The sequence below is a fragment of the Dermacentor silvarum genome, chromosome 2, assembly GCF_013339745.2.
Source record: "Dermacentor silvarum isolate Dsil-2018 chromosome 2, BIME_Dsil_1.4, whole genome shotgun sequence".
In the NCBI taxonomy this organism is placed as follows: Eukaryota; Metazoa; Arthropoda; class Arachnida; order Ixodida; family Ixodidae; genus Dermacentor; species Dermacentor silvarum.
In genome coordinates, this window is record NC_051155.1 from 23,061,734 (window position 1) to 23,078,341 (window position 16,608).

Here is a 16,608-nt window from a genome sequence, read left to right on the forward strand (position 1 = left end):
GACAAGAATTATTATAACAAACAAACAATGGCAACATGTAAAGTTTACGATAATACAGGTTTTTTAAAAGACAAGGCATAAATAAAACATGCAGCAGTTAATGCATAAGAACAAGGTTGAAGATCACTCAATAATAGGGAGAACTACAAAGGGTGCTTTTCCAAGGCGATGAAAAGAATGCAGGAAATAAATATAGAAACACAGTTAAAGTTTAAAAAAAAAGAAAGAAAACATACTACACTCAAAAATGGGAGTCTGATAAAGTTAAAAGAAAGCGCTTAAGTTCTGTATGAAACCTGTGAGATTTCAACAATTTTAAAGGAAATGGTAATGTGTTCCAGAGGGATAAAGCTGAAAAGTGTAATGACTGCTTGCCGTAGTTGGTGCGAACGCTGGGTAAAATAAAGTTCATATTCTCTGCAAATCTAGTATTATTTATATTAATAAGAGACGTCGTTGGTATGATGATTGCTGGAAGATTATTGTTTATTGCCCTAAAAATAAAAATGGCGAGGTTGTATTTAACAAGATCAGTCACATTCAAAATGTTATGAGCATGTAATAACTCACTAGCGTTAATGCTACGAGATGAAAATGTTATTAGACGAATAGCTCGATTTTGAATGACTTGCAATGACATTGCAATGACTTGCAATGAGAAATAAGGTCGTGCGTTAATTAGAGCACGTATTCCATATGCCATTTTCTTTTTTACGTTAGCAATGTGAAGGTGAAATTTAAGGTGGCGATCGAATTCCACACCAAAATAGGAGCAATGATGAACTGCAGTGACACTTCGATGAGGAGAGGCAACTAGGCAGATCATTAATATAAATTAGAAAAAGTAGGGGACCTAATATGTACCCCTGCGGTACACCTATATTAGTAGTAGCTTCTTTAAAGTAGTACCCAGAAATGTTAACGACTTGTTTTCTATCTTGTAAGTAACTGCGGATTAGAAGTAGCGGCGGACCTGTTATTCCAATGGCTTCGAGCTTAGCGCAAAGGATTGCGTGATCAATAGAGTCGAAGGCCTTAGAAAGGTCAACAAATATGGAGGCTGCAAATTTACCTTCATCAATTGCTTTTTTAAGGTAATCAGTAAGAGCTATAAGTGCTAGATTATTTGAAAAACCAGAACGAAAGCCAAATTGATGGGTCGAAAGAATACTAAGTTTATTTAAATACTTTGTTAGACGCTTTTCGATAATTTTTTCAATAACCTTATTAAAAAATGGAAGAACACAAATAGGTCTATAATTCTGCATGAGCGTGCGATCACCTTTTTTGAAAACAGGAATGACTCGACCGCGTTTAAGTTCACGTGGGAAGACACCGGTTTTAAATATGAGGTTAATGATAGCAGAGAGAACGTTAGCAATGTGTTGTGCAATCATTTTAATATGGTAAGCGTTAATATTATCGAGGCCAGCGCTAGTGGCTTTAAGGGTCCTAATTATTGAAATGACATCATCAGGCGTAGTTGGAAAAAGGAAAAATGAATGAGGTAGGCGGTTAAATCACATATTACAGCATGAAGCGGAATCAGAAGTAGTATTGAAAAAAGCATCACAAAAGGCATTAGCAATATCAAGCGGATTACTGTATTCCCTGTTTTTGTGAATGATCCTCGAAATGACGTTCTGGGTGTTACGATTTAAAAAAAGCGTTAACAATTTCCCACTTTTTCCTAGTGTTATTACCACATTCTGCAATTTTATGTTCGTTATAATTCCTCTTCGCAATTCTCAGCTGAGCACAAAGTGAGTTAGAATTTTTTTGTAACGGGCAAGTAGTTTAGTATTAAAAGGTTTTTTTTTTTTTACTAATTTTCGCGAGACCGCATTGCTTTCAGAAGGCTATCTGTAAGCTATGGGTTTTGCGGTGATACTACCTTTCTTCTGCATTTTTGTTTATGGGAATGGGAGTTGAAAAGCGATGAAAGTGTCGACAGAAACTGTGAAAAAGCTGTTTGGGGGTCATTAGTTGATACAACGTCTGACCAGTCAGTTTTAGTTAGACTAGTAAGGAAGATTTCTTTGTCAAGTACAATTCTGTAATATGAAGTGTTACCAAAGGTTGGGCGATTGCGAAAGCGTAGAACGATAGGGTAAAGCCCGATCGGTAAAGTCTGCGTTAACGATGCCTGCTTCCGGTGGGTCTGTTAAGTTCGATAATGCGTGATCAATCAAGGTGCCATCGACATTGTTAGGACAGCGAGTAGGGAGAGTAATTAAACATTCATACCCAAAACTATGAAAGTTTCTTGAATATTTAGAAGAATTAGATGAAGTGGTATCCAAGAGGTTAATGTTTATATCGCCCATGATTAGGCCGTTGCAGTTAGCGCACGATATCTTTTCCATGGTTCGATCGAGAGCACTACAGAAATCAGTAACTAAAGAAGAGGGTGAGCGATAAATGCAGCCAAACACTAAGTTCCTGTTGTCTTTACCGAAGACGGGTGAGTCAAATTCCACAAATAGTGATTCACAGTTAGTAATATTTAACTCCAAGTCATGCCGGCGTTTGTATGGAATATTAGATCAGACAAATATAGCTGCACCTCCGTGGTTACTCGTCTCTCTGTGAGAATACTCAGAAACGTATGAGCTAAAGCAGAATAGGTCCTTGTCATCATGACTTAGCCAGGTTTCAGACACACATATTATTGAAAAGCTGTTGGTAAGTGTTGAAAAAAGGTTCTGATAATCATCGAAATGCTTTCGGAGACTTCTAGCATTGAAGTGAATGATTGAGTGGTAGTCACGCGACATGAACTTATTCAGTGCATATTTTGACAGGTAAGGCTGTGAGAGGCTGTGAGAGGGTGCAGATGAAAATGAGAACGGGTAGGAGGACTGACGTAAGTTGCACTGTCTAATACTCGCGTTGGAGGGGGAGAGCGTGAAGCGCACCAACCAATGGCAGCGTACGAAAAAAGTAGGTCAACGGAGGAGAGGGGTTTGAGGGGAGTTCGCGTTAACGTTGGTTGTATATACGAAGCTTTGGTCAAGGACTCTTGTCTGGGAACGTCGTATAAAAGCGTGAGGAACGCGCTATGAACGCCGTCGCTCGTGGAGACCGACGCGTCCCATACCCCTCAACGTGCTAGGAACGCCGTCGCACGTGGACGCCGAACAAGTTCTTTCAGAGCCGGGCATTGTACAGCCAACGTCCAAGTTTTAAAATACCCCATTGTGCTACTCGGAGCGGGCACCAAGCCTCTTTTCCGAGTACGTAGCGAAGGGATCAGTTTAGCGTTTTGTAGCCAAATTCAACATAACAAATCCGCGATATAGCTAAACCCCAACATAGCAAATCGCACTAGAGCGCCAGCTTCGCTGGACTTCCCTCTTCACAGGGTGGAAGGGCTCTGACTTTTCTTTTATGATGACAGGTTCAATATTAGGCAAGAACAAGAGCTTGGTGGCGCTACCCCAACCCCGTTTCAAAGGGGACGCTCATAGCATCCATCCTTGCATCAATTCATCACGCCATCTCTCGTACTATATTTTATCTACACCGAACACCGGCGGCGCTTAGGTAGTCGGCGAAGCCGTGTTACAGGAAATGCGAGAGCCATGTGGGGATAACATAAGGGGGAGCAAGAGAGCCGAGCGTCCCCACCGCTGGAAGACAGTGGTTCGATTCCACCATTGTTCACGCATTTATTTATAGCATTATAGGCGGACTTCCCACTTCAGATGTACCTAGAGGTGTGTTGAGCGTACGCAATTGCGTCACAGTGCGCACAAAATTACAAAAGAAATACGAGGTATAGAAAGGTAACTTTGATAAATGAGAGCTTGCAACGTCATCCACGACACGCGTGTGCGCGCTCAGCTGTCGAGACATCACATTGTAAGTATGCGATCGCGGTGCTAAGTTATTGGCTAGTTTCTTGCACGTTGATCAATTCGTTGACGAACATTCCGGCAATTAGAAGTCGCACATGCCTACGCGACACAAACGCCCGACCCCGCCGCTTTAATTTGTTGTCCGCGCCACCTAATTTGCATTCAGGCCGGAAGCACGAACGAAATGGAGCAACGGGAGGGCCCACGAGACAACAACTGTGCAGTCGAGTCAGGTGCCCCTGGTTACAACAAATAAGACAGGCACACGTCACCGCATCTTTGCAGATTCTATTTAGCACGCAATAAAGCTTCGTATTAACTTCCGGCCACCATGTGTTCAGCACAAGAAGGCCATAGTCATTTATCCAACGAGGTCGGCTGCATACTGAAACACACGCATCGACGAATTAAACAGATGATTTTATTTATAGGAAAGACAGGTCAACCTGAGCCAGTGCGCCGCTCTAGTCTGCTACTATGCACCGGTGAAGAAGGAGTGCAAGTACTGGAATGGATGATAAGAGAAGTGAGTGCTTATGTACATTATACGGTCGACGAATCAAACTAAATTATTCGCTGTTGCGAGCGAAAAACGCGATCTGATTATGACTAACGTCGTAGTGTAGGACTCGAGATTTTGGCCACCTGTATTTTCTACCGTGCGCCCAATGCGTGTGTGTGCGCCCAAAGAAAGGAGGGGAAAGCAGTCCGGTTTATTTACAACAAATTCTCACGAACTGACTCTCTGTCGGAAATAATGAAAGCCAATGACATTCCCCTTTTAACTCGTTGTAAACAGTTTGGAATTGACTTCCTTTAGGTGCTTCTTAACCACGAACTTGCGATATATCCATCACCGTATCTACCACCCTTACTAACGAGATCCACAAGGCACCATCAGGCTTACTATCTAACACCTTATTTTACTAGAACTGACACATAAGTATTCCTGTTTTCCACGCACAGTCTTAGATTGGAACGAATTACTCCAGACATCTTCTTATTCTCTCCTATTACACCACAGTAGAACTGTTGCACCATTTCTCATCTCTGTTACTGTAGCGCTATTGTTGCACTGGTCTAGAAACAGATACCGTGGTTGTTTTGTATTCATTTGTATTGTATTACGTCTTATTACACTTATCTTGAAACAGATTCCATCGTTGTTTTGTGTTCTTTTCTTTGTTATTGCACTAATCTCGAAACAGTTTCCGTTGTCGCTTTTTGTATTATTCCTGTCACTTTGAAACTGCCCACCTGCTTGAACCCAAGGGTCTGTAATATGTAATAAATAAACAAAAATGGCGGTAAGCGAAGCTTGTGGCAAGACGACGCTGTCGCAGGCGTTCCGCTTCGTTTGCCCTTAACTCAGGGTCGGCGGTTCTTCGCTGACGTTTGGCCTCAACATCGCGCTCCCGCAACTCGGGGCCCGCCGCTCTTCGCTGACGTGTCGTCTGGGCTTCGGAAGCCTTCGTGCCAGAATCGGACAAGCTTCGCTTACCCTCATTTACTCGACAGGGGAAGGGCTGGTGATTTTGTCTCTTTAGGTTCCACGTGTGACAAGGGTAGTTCAAGGGCGCGTTACAGGTCCACGAGCCCACAGGGGTATGTGCCATTGAGCTTGGACCCTTTCTGTACTGTCACCAGGATCGGCCCACTTTTCAGCGTGACACCACCACCACCGCCGCCGCCGAAACTTGAACCTATAAAGCTTCGCTTAAATACAACGCGTTCTTGCATTCTACTCCCCTAGGAATGCGGCCACCGCGGCAGCAATCGAACGCGCGACGCATCGAGCTCCGCAGCGCAACGCCACCCACGCTAGGCTACCGCGGTGAGTCACATCGACGGTGCCAGAAGATGATCCGAGGAACTCGGTATTCTGTTAATCACAACCGCGCTAAGAAACAGACAAATGAAGCCTCAGAAAGCCTGGGTGAAGTAAACTGGTGTGCTTCATAGAAAACGTAGAGATAATAAGGTAAACGGAATTGAAAGTGGACAAAAGGACAACTTGCCTCAGGTGGAAAGCCGTAACCGCATCTAGCACATTACGCGTGCAGCGCTTTACCACCAAGTAATCTACTGCGGTTGCCATCCTACACCGTCCACTTTATTGGGTATTTGTGGGTGTGTTGTGATGATGATGTGGGCCCAGGCGTCAAACACACAGAGATGGCACAATGAACACATCATCATCATCATCATTTACCTAATTTATGTCCACTGCAGGACGAAGGCCCTGCGATCTCAATTACCCTGTCTTGCGCTAGCTGATTTCAACTTGCGCCTGCAAATTTCCTAACTTCATCACTCCAATTAGTTTTCTGCCGCACTCGACTGCGCTTCCCTTCTCTCGGTATCCATTCTAACTCTAATGGTCAACCGGTTATCCCTCCTACGCATTACATGGCCTATCCAGCTCCACTTTTTCGGCTTAATGTCAACTAGAATATCGGCCATCCATGTTTGTTCTCTGATCCACACCGCTCTCTTCCTGTTCGTTCCATCGTTCCATTTTTCGTTCCATCGCTCTTTGAGCGGTTCGTAACTTGTTCTCGAGCTTCTTCATTAACCTTCAAGTTTCTGACCTGTTAGGCCGCTCATCTCTTGAACATGCAGAATGGGTCTACGCTGCACGATTGTTCTGTATATACTTTGGCAGTGCCGCGAGTTGCCGACGTGTTTTATGAATAGGGAGGCGTCCACTACCCAGCGCGTCCGGGCAGCAACCGTTTCTGTTTTTGAGCGGTCGGACGGCCCGCGTGGTGTCGGGTGACTCGAGCCGCGGGGCGCGCCGGGGGAGGGGGGGGGGGCGGTGCGGATAGGGAGAACGCGGTCTTGCGCGCACTGTGTTGGCATTCCGTCGATGGTCATAATAGGTCCACGCAGAGAAACCTCGAGTGGGACGGCTGTATGTGGTGTTGTGGCGCCGGCTCCAGAGCCCCCTGCTGGTTAGAGACGCCGCCGAAATTTAGAGGGGCCTAGCAATGTTGACCACGTGTTGCGCGTACGGAGTGGGGGTACACTCCCCTATGCGTCCGGGCGGCAACCACGTGTATCTTGTTTTGAGCGCTGAGAAAAGCCCGCGTGGCGTCCAGTGACAACTTGCAGTGCGCGCCGTAGAGGCGCGGTGCGCATTCGAAGATCGCGTTCGGAGAACGTCGTCTTGAGAACACCGGATGCCGCCAATGGTCATTATTTGTCCACGCGGAAAAACCTTGAGGGGGGACTATGGTACGCGGTGTTGTGACACCAGCGCCCGAGCCCCCTGCTGGCTAGAAACGCCGCTAAAGTTCGAGATGGCCCCAATAAATCGTGCGTGCCTGGCGTGTTTGCTGAGGCCGTCACTGACCACGTGGAAATAGCAGAGGGAAACGAAGTTGTGGGAAGAAGGAAAACAGAGTTGTTTTCCAATACATTTACTTTTAAGAGTAAGCCCATTCCTTTGGGTTGTGGCTCAACAAAGTGGCAACTCTCATTGGCAGCTGCTTCTGTGGCCAACGGTTTTTCTTTGTCTCTTTCACCTATAACAATCGAAACGAGGTGCTTGTTCCTCAGTCTAGGCTGTAATCACTAAACCTGATAGATCAGTAAGACTCCGTACGATGCAACGCTAGTCTGGGCCGTAACCACTTGGTGGTAGAACAGTGAGACTCCGTCTGACAGTTGTCCTAGGCTCTAACTTAAGAAATAGTAGAAGAGTAAGGCACTGTTGTGTGTTTTGCATGATTGTTCTTTTGCTAACTCTGCATTTGACTGTGTAAATATTTTCGTTGCAATATATCTTCAAGTTTTGTTACCTCCAACCTACCTCCTGCTTCATCAACGCCGATAATCACCTTGAAGAGACTTTCATTGACTTCAAGGACAAAGCACAAACTTAACTTGCCCCATATGTTAGCACCGGTAGAATGCAATGATTGTTCTTCTTCTTTCTGGCGTTTTACGTGCCAAAACCAAATCTGATTATGAGGCACGCCGTAGTCGAGGGCTCCTGATTAATTTTGACCACCTGGGGTTCTTTAACGTGCACTACAACGCAAGCACACGGGCGTTTTTGCATTTCGCCTCCATCGGAATGCAGCCGCCGCGGCCGGGATTTGATCCCGCTACCTCGTGCTCAGCAGCGCAACGCCTTAGATTACTGAGCCACCCCGGCGGGTACGCAATGATTGTACACTTTTCTTTTCAACGACAGTGGTAATTTCCCAGTCAGGATTTGGTAATGTCTGCCGTATGCACTCCAGCCCAATTTTATTCTTCTATAAATTTCTTTCTTATGATCAGGGTCCCCCGTGAGTAATTGACCTAGGCAAACATACTCCTTTGTAGGCTCTAGAGGCTTACTGGCGATCCTGAATTCTTGTTCCCTTGCCAGGCTATTGAACGTTATCTTTGTCTTCTGCATATTAATCTTCAACCCCACCCTTACACTTTCTATCGTAAGGTCCACAATCATTTGCTGTAATTCGTCCCCGTTGTTGCTGAATAGGGCAATGTCATCTGCAAACCGAAGGTTGCTGAGATATTCGCCGTTGATTCTCACTCCTAAGTCTTCCCAGTCTAAGAGCTTGAATACTTCTTCTAAGCATGCAGTGAATAGCATTAGGGAGATTGCGTCTCCTTGACTGACCCCTTTGTTGATAGGTAACTTTCTACTTTTCGTGAACACAGAACAATGAACAATGAACACAAAGAGGCTTTAATGACACGGGGACGGAACTAGGACAGACAAGTGGATTGTGTGTGTTATCGTGTACGTTGTCCTAGTCCCATCCCCATGTCATTAAAGCCTCTCTGTGTTCATTGTGCGATCTCTGCGTGTTTCAGGCCTGGGCCCACAACATCATCATCACAATATTGGCGAGCCTGCCAGGATTCTCAAGCGCACAGGAGGGACGAGGGAGATTGAGAGCTTGTACGTCATGGGGAAGGAGTTAGGAATGACAGGAGCGAAGCTAAAGCACTGGGTTGACGCAGAAATCGCAAGGGAACGGGACCAGCGCGCCCAACAATGCGAAGACGCAAAAGCGCAGGCAGAACAAGAGCGCCTACGATTGGAAGCGGAAGAACGAGTGCTAAAGCTCTAGATCGAGCTCCAGGAAAAGACTGCTGGCGCACAAGGCGCGTTGAGTGACCCAGCTACGCACCAGTAGGTTACCAGGGCGGCTTCTGAGGTATTCAATCCTCATAAGATGATCCCCCCCCGCTTAACAAAGACCGAGATGATTTAGGCGTCTACTTTCAACGTTTTGAACGAGTGGCTACAAGTCAACAATGGCCCCCGTCAAAAGGGGCACTCTCCCTCAGCCTTTGCCTGACAGGACGAGCGTTGACGGTCATAGGGCGGCTTGATTCGAATGCAGCCGTAGACTACGACCAGCTGAAGGCTACTCTCTTCCGACGCTTTCGGTGCACCGCAGAGGGACACCGAGAAAAGTTTCGAACCGCAAGGCCCGAAGACCACGAGACTGGCCTGCAATATGCAGGAAGAATATTCGGCTACTCCAACCGCTGGGTTGAAATTTCCCACATTGAGAGGACCTTCGACTCGCTGTTCTGTGTCGCTACGATGTTCTGTGTCGCTACGAGTGTTCCTGAATAAAAAAATTGTAAGACCCTCGCCACGTTGTCGAAGAATGCCGATTGTTTTATAGAGGCACATAACCTGATCAACCTAGGTGGAGAGAAGCTCTCCAATTAGTTCACGTTAGACTCTGCTCGCAAGGCTGCACCTCCAACGGCGGCGCCGCGGACAACTAATCAATGTTTCCTTTGTGATAAAGAAGGACATCGAGTTGCGGAGGGCTGGTCGCGGACTAAAGAGAACCCTAAAGGCCACGGTTGGTCCGTTAGAAAGGAACAAGGAGGTGAACCCTCTAAGAGGATACATCAAGGCCAAGCTTCGTGTATGCTGGCTCCGTCGCAAGCCGAAAAACCGACAGAAGAGGGTGGCGGATACGTCGTACTTCAAGATGGCTTAACGGTCCCAATAGTCAACATGACATTAAGGCGATCAGGGCCCAAATGTGACAGTTGAAATCTGCCAGTGGAAAGAGGCTTCCTCGAATCACAACCGGTGTCTGTTTTACGAGACACTGGCTTCAATATAGTGCGACTGTCTTTGGTACCTGAAGACAAAATGACAGGAACAAGAAGCGCTGTGTTCTTGCTTGACCGCATGATTCACTACTTACCGGAAGCAATAGTAAATTTAGACACGCCATTCTTTACAGGCGTCGCAGGAGTTAAATGTATGCGAGACTGAAAAGTATGACGTGGTACTGGGAAACATTGAAGGTGCCCTTTCGCCTAATGACCCGGCCAGTTCATGGTCTCCACAGAAACGTTACAGCGAGAAGAAGACTTACCCTGCCATGAGGACGTCATTCACCACTCAGTCAGAGCTACGAGCCACAGAGGACCACACGCTGTCCCAAGCTAAAAACACAGCCACCTCCTCGAGAGAAACAGAAGACGACGAACAATCTGGTGCCGACCTCGTAGCCCTATCAAGGGAAACGAAGACACGGTCCCTTCCCACACTGCCTGTTATGCAAACCGCAGCCACTGAAATAGAGCAAAGCAAATTAAAAGCCTTACAGAAAGACGATGGCTCTCTTAGGCGTTGCTTCGAAAAGGTCGGCAAGATGATGATCGCGGATGGCCGCGCAAGCGAATATTACTTAAATGATGACATTTTGTACAGGAAGCACAAAGTAACAGGTGGGAAAATACTCGATCAACTAGTGGTGCCAAAAAGATCTTCGCGCAACCATGATGAAGTCGGCGCATGAAGGGATCCTAGCCGGTCACCAGGGTGTGACGACAACGGTGGATCGCATAGTTGCTGAATATTACTGGCCAGGGGTCCCGTCGGAGACAAAACGGTTTTTTAAATCGTGCGACGTCTGTCAACAAACGGTGCCATGCCATTTAGGCGGACGCGCTCCACTAGCGACAATGCATGTAAGTGACAAAGATGAAAGGCTGTCCGAACCAGCTGAATTGGCAGACACCGCACGAAGAGACATGTATGCGCCTAAAGGAGCTGTTACAGCAGCCTGCACTAAAGGCTCCAGACTTAAGCAAACGCTTTTTGTTGCGCACGGACGCCTCTTCGAGAAGTCTCGGAGCCGTTATTTCGCAAGAACACGACGGAAGTCTGCTCCCCGTGTCCTGCGCTAGCCGGCAGCTTCTCCCGCGTGAGGTTGCCTATTCCGCAAGTGAGAGAGAGTGCGAGTGCTTCGTCATTGTGTGGGCGGTACAGAAATTCCATGTGTACCTTTACGGTCACCCGTTCGTCCTGCAGTCGGACGACCAACCACTGCGATACCTTAATTCCGCGAAGCACGTAAATGTTATAGCGTGAAGTGAGTGACTTTCGATACTCCGCCGTGCTAGAACCCTCCTCGACTTCTTGAATTTGGGGGGAAATGTGATAGGAGTTTAGACAGTGTTTGAATTGCGCGGCCGAATGTGCGTGACTGTTGTGGTGCGCGAGGGACGAGGAAGATGAAAAGCCGGTGCCAGGCGCTGAAGGGGCAGCCATGTCCCCAGTCTGAGCTGCCCGGTTTGGGCTTTCGTCCCGAACGAGCCAAGCAGTGCATCTACCCAAGGCCGGTGTTCCTGGGTGAGCTAGGAGAGCGGGCCGGGCTGTCCCTGTGCCTGGTCTGAGCCTTCGTGCCTCACGAGCAGAACTGTCCATCTATACCCTAGGCCGGTGTTCCTCGGTGAGCTGGGAAAACAGGTCTGACTTTCCCGGTGCCTGATCCGGCCTGCTCCACTTCTGTGTGAGCATATGACGCCGGCGTGTTCCGGTGCAACCGAGGCGTGTTCCGGTGCAGCCGTGGTGGGCTGACGTCCCGACCCAGCTATCACATGAGTGGCTCGTCGTGTGCCGGGCCTCCGCCCCGGCCTCCATCCCCTGCGCCATCCGCTGCTAGATTCATCACTGCGACTCCTCGTGCCGTGAGTGTGTGATACCGACAGGCTATTAGACTTCATCCGACAGTGACGCTGTATGTAAGCGACAGACAACTAACAAGTGAATTGTGTGTGTGTTATCGTGTACGTTGTCCTAGTACCAACCCCATGTCATTAAAGATTCTCTGTGTTCATTGTGCCATTTCTGTGTGTGTGAGGCCTGGGCCCACAACATCATCATCATCACAGAAATTCCATGTGTACCTTTACGGTCACCCGTTCATCCTGCAGTCGGACGACCAACCACTGCGATACCTTAATTCCGCGAAGCATGTAAATGTTATAGCCTGAAGTGAGTGACTTTCGATACTCCGCCGTGCTAGAACCCTCCTCGACTTCTTGAATTTGGGGGGAAATGTGATAGGAGTTTCGACAATGTTTGAAGCACGTAAATGTGCGTGCGTGCGCACGCACATGTGCGTGCGTACTGACGGACTGCAAATCTGACGGACTGCAGCTGGATATCTAAAAATAGGGGAATCAGGCACTTTCTTGGCCATTGACACGAAGAGAGCACAACCACAACCGCGGTATGGCCCCACCATAAAACTCTGAAGCATGATAAGCTCCAATTAGCCTAGTTCCCTTTCTTTCTTGTCCTCGTTGCAAGCGCAAACGTTTATTTTATTTCAGTGAGGGGGGGGGGGGGCACTTCCGTACGGCCGCGAGAACCAACTTGAAGTTTTACGGCGAAGCTTCATATGACACGGATCCCGGGATTTCTTCGTCTCCATCGAAAGAACAGTAAACAGAAAACCATTCCACGAATGGAAGCGAGAAGTGCCTATCTCCTTTGTAATTACGCATGCAAGACACACCCCAGTATTCGTTTCAACGAGGAAAAGCACAAAACAAGTGTCAGAACCATACCATTGATGATAAGGCGTGTTCGAACAATGTGAAGCACGTTGCGTTCGCTACATGCGTTTCGCGGTAAAGATTACGGTTGCATAAGCTGCAATTGGCGGGAAGTGCAACTCTATAGCATTCGAAGCAAGGAGTGACTTCACTAAAATTTCATATGTAAAAGACGAATCCGCCTAGCAACTGATTTCATTTGTGTTGTGATAGCGCTACGGAAAGGACAGGCGTAGTTAGGACTCCCGGAGTTCAGCGTGAACAGTGATGAACGGCGGCGGGCACAGCAACGTCTATATGCACAATGGCGTCGTGCTCAGGCTAGGCAGCACGCAGCGGTTCCTACCCAAAGAAAGCCACGCAAATTTGGCACGCCTTTTATACTGTACCTTTTAGTTAGGTAAGATGTATTTAATTGTCTTTCTGTATATCATTAAATGCATTGCTAAATCGGTCAAGGCTACGTCAAACATTAGACTATCGGACTGTGATGTGTAGTGCGCGACACGGTGCGGTGGTAGGAGAGAGTGATATGTGTGGTGCGCGACGTGGTGTGGTGGTTGGAGACAAGGAGCAGACAAGTAGTGCGCGCGCCAAGGCGAATTCCATGCTGATGGAAAACGACGACGCCGAAGACCGTCCGGCGCGTGAACACGCGGCGCAAGAAACAAAAAGAAAAAAGGCATCCAATCGCAAAAGACCACGGAGCTTCAAGCAGCCAATGAACAAATCACAAATCGGCCAGAGCGGCAGAAAAGCGAGCCGCGCTGGCAATAGAGGGAAGAGTTCCAGAAGCGGCACCAGGAGAAGGTCGGCCACCGGACCGGGGGTTGAAGACGGCCGTCGGGTTCCGGACCCGAGCCACAAGGACTTCACCCGGCCGGGGCCTCCTGCCAACCCGTTCCTGGGCGTCGCCACTCTGCCCGATCGTGTACTGCTGCCCGAACGTTTTGTGCCGTGATAGTCATTTTAAGTGTTTCTTCTTATGGGTTCATTTTCGTTTCAGTTTTATTAAAAGTTTGTGTGTTTTTCAACAAACGGCTTTGTCCCCAATTGGGCTTTGTTCCCCAATTGAGGAACCGTCTTCAAAGTTAAAGAGAAAAGTCACGCTGCATCACAAATTGGCGTCCGCGCGACAGGACAAAGCCGTTTGTTTGGATTCGTTTGCTAATACTAACAGCTTAAAATGATGGCTAGCACACAGGAGATGTTAGCTTTAGCTGAGCGTTCGGGGCTGCAGGGAGCGGAGTTAAAGGAGTGGTTAGAAGAGCGGCATGCGCGAGCTCGAGAAGAACGAGCTGCGGAGCGAGAAGGGAGGGCTGCAGAACGAGAAGCGAAAAGAGATCGGCTTGAGCGCGAGGCACGTGTGTTGCAGTTGCGTCTCAGGGTCGCAGAGGTTGAAAGGGCACGCTCACTGAGAGAGATTCGCGAGCTGGAGTCGTATGCAAGCTCTATTGAGCAAGCGTTTGACGCGGGCTCCAGACTCAGCAGTTCAAAATCTTTGACTATTGATTGCCTCGAACACCGTCACGGGTGTTTGTTAGAAAAAGGCACTGAACAAGAGAAATAGGCAGGAAACGGACCAGTGTAGGTCCCGACGTGAACCTCAAGGAGGCTGAGGATAGCGCGGGGAGCAGGCAGCAGGCAGCGCCTAATGAAATCGAAGCACGCATGCGCAGCTGTGATAGTTAAAGCACCTTGGATAAAGCGGCACAAATGCCTTCAGAAAGCCCGACGGACTGGGCAATGGTGCGCATTGGCAGTGGCCTCGGAGAGGTCACCACCAGCAAAGAGGTACGCTTGCGAACCGGTGGAGAAAAAAGCACATCAAATAAAGAGGCACAGAGATATCTAGAAAGCCCGACTGATTGGGCAAAGGTTCGCAAAGCCAATGGCCTCGAAGAGTGCGAGGCGAGCGATGAAATGCTCCCCCAGTCTTCCGGTGTACCAATTGCGGTGGTGATAAGTGGCCTCAATAGGTTTGAGGACCACTCGAATAGCTCACCTCAAGTGAGGATAAGTTCACCTGCCTGCAACCCCGAAGGCCACATAGGCCAATGTAAAATGGATATTAGTACAGAGCTGCTCGACAAGGAGAGCAATACAGAACACCTTGGCAAAGAGTCCAATGAAGACTCAAGAAATGCGACTCGTGACTTGCGCACCGAGTCACCAATCGCGTCAGCACTTAGCGATAACGTCTGCAGGCAAGGTGTAGGGCAATGCATGATCAGAAATATTAAGACAGCACAGTGTCGTTGCACTGCGGAACACAATGGGGTCATCTCACAGAGTGATCTCCTGTATGTTAACATAGTGCCTGTGCATTCCTGTTTATGTAATGGGGAAACCAGTCAGTCGTCTCTGATATCAGCAGAAACGAAAAGCATTTCCGCTGAGGTGCCGTGTGCATGTTTGTGCGATGGGTCCCAGCTACATGTCGGCGTGGCTAAAGTGTTCCCTACAAGATTTGTGCCCGATTGCACGTATACAGAGCACATTTCGTTTAGTGCCAATGAGACCCAGCTTATGACTTCCCAATCAGTTCAGCACCTAAGTCAGGTCATTTACGGGTTCTGAAAGAAAGTGACCCCGGTGCGGTTCTCACGAACGCAGAAGAGACGCGCGGTTCGTCTCATCTGGGACGCGATAACTTAAGAAGATGAATAGCCGGTTTCCCTCTCAGGATTTCGACCTTGGGCAGAAACGTATTTGTTGTGAATACAGGACTTGGTCTGCAACTTTGAATTATTTGAAGTGGTTTTTTTTGTGAGTGTTATGCGTGATATGCTCAGTGAACTTTGCCTGCCACTTGACAGTGCAATATCGTGAACGCACGATGTGTGTGGTGTTTAGAGCGTATGTGAAAAAAAGTGCCGCGCACTGACCAGCAGTTTTTCCCCTGGAAAAACTTTTCCCAAAAAGGGGCTTATGTGATATGTAGTGCGCGACACGGTGCGGTGGTAGGAGAGAGTGATATGTGTGGTGCGCGACGCGGTGCGGTGGTTGGAGACAAGGAGCAGACAAGTAGGCAGGTGATGACACATATTCGCTGGCCAACCATCTTCACAGCGTGGATTGAAGTTTTTTTTTTTCTTTCTCCAAAACAAGAGTCAGAGCTATAGCGACTGTCGTCAGCCAACGGGGTAGTGTCGCAAGTTTCTACGATAGTTCGTATTCTAACTGACAATGAACACCAGTGCAAAGGAGCACAGACCAATTTTCGCAACCTCCAATTTTGTTTTAAGTATCGTCCGCTCTGTTGGCGCTTTCATAAATTGAGCACACAAATTGGAGAACCTTCTATGTTACCTATTTTGTCAGTTAAACGCTCAACAAATAATCACGCACTGTGATTTCTGAACAGCTCAATAAATAGTTACTATATGCAAATTAAACACCTACCCTCCCGAAATGTAAGTATATGCACTCACGTTGACCTCAAGTTACGTTTAAAATTTCAAATTAAATTATGGGGTTTTACGTGCCAGAACCACTATCTGATTATGAGGCATGCCGTAGTGGGGGACTCCCGGATAATTTGGACCACTTGGGGTCCTTTAACGTGCACCGAAAAGAAAGTACACGGGCGTTTTCCCACTTCGCCCCCAATGAAATTCGGCCACCGAGCAGAAGTTACGTGTGAATCTTTAACGTACATGTATGTAAATTACCCACCGTGGTGGCTATAATGACTATAGCGCTGCATTAATGAGCTAGAAGTGGCATGTTATATCCCGGCCGTAGCAGCCGCATTTCCTCTACTTATACTTTGGTGCATTTTAAAGAACCCTCGGTGGTCAAAGTTAACCCAGAGACCCCGACTACTGTCTGTCTTAGTCGTATCGTGGTTTTTTGGCCTGTAAAAACCCCAGAAATTTTGTGAATAACTTTTTCCGTA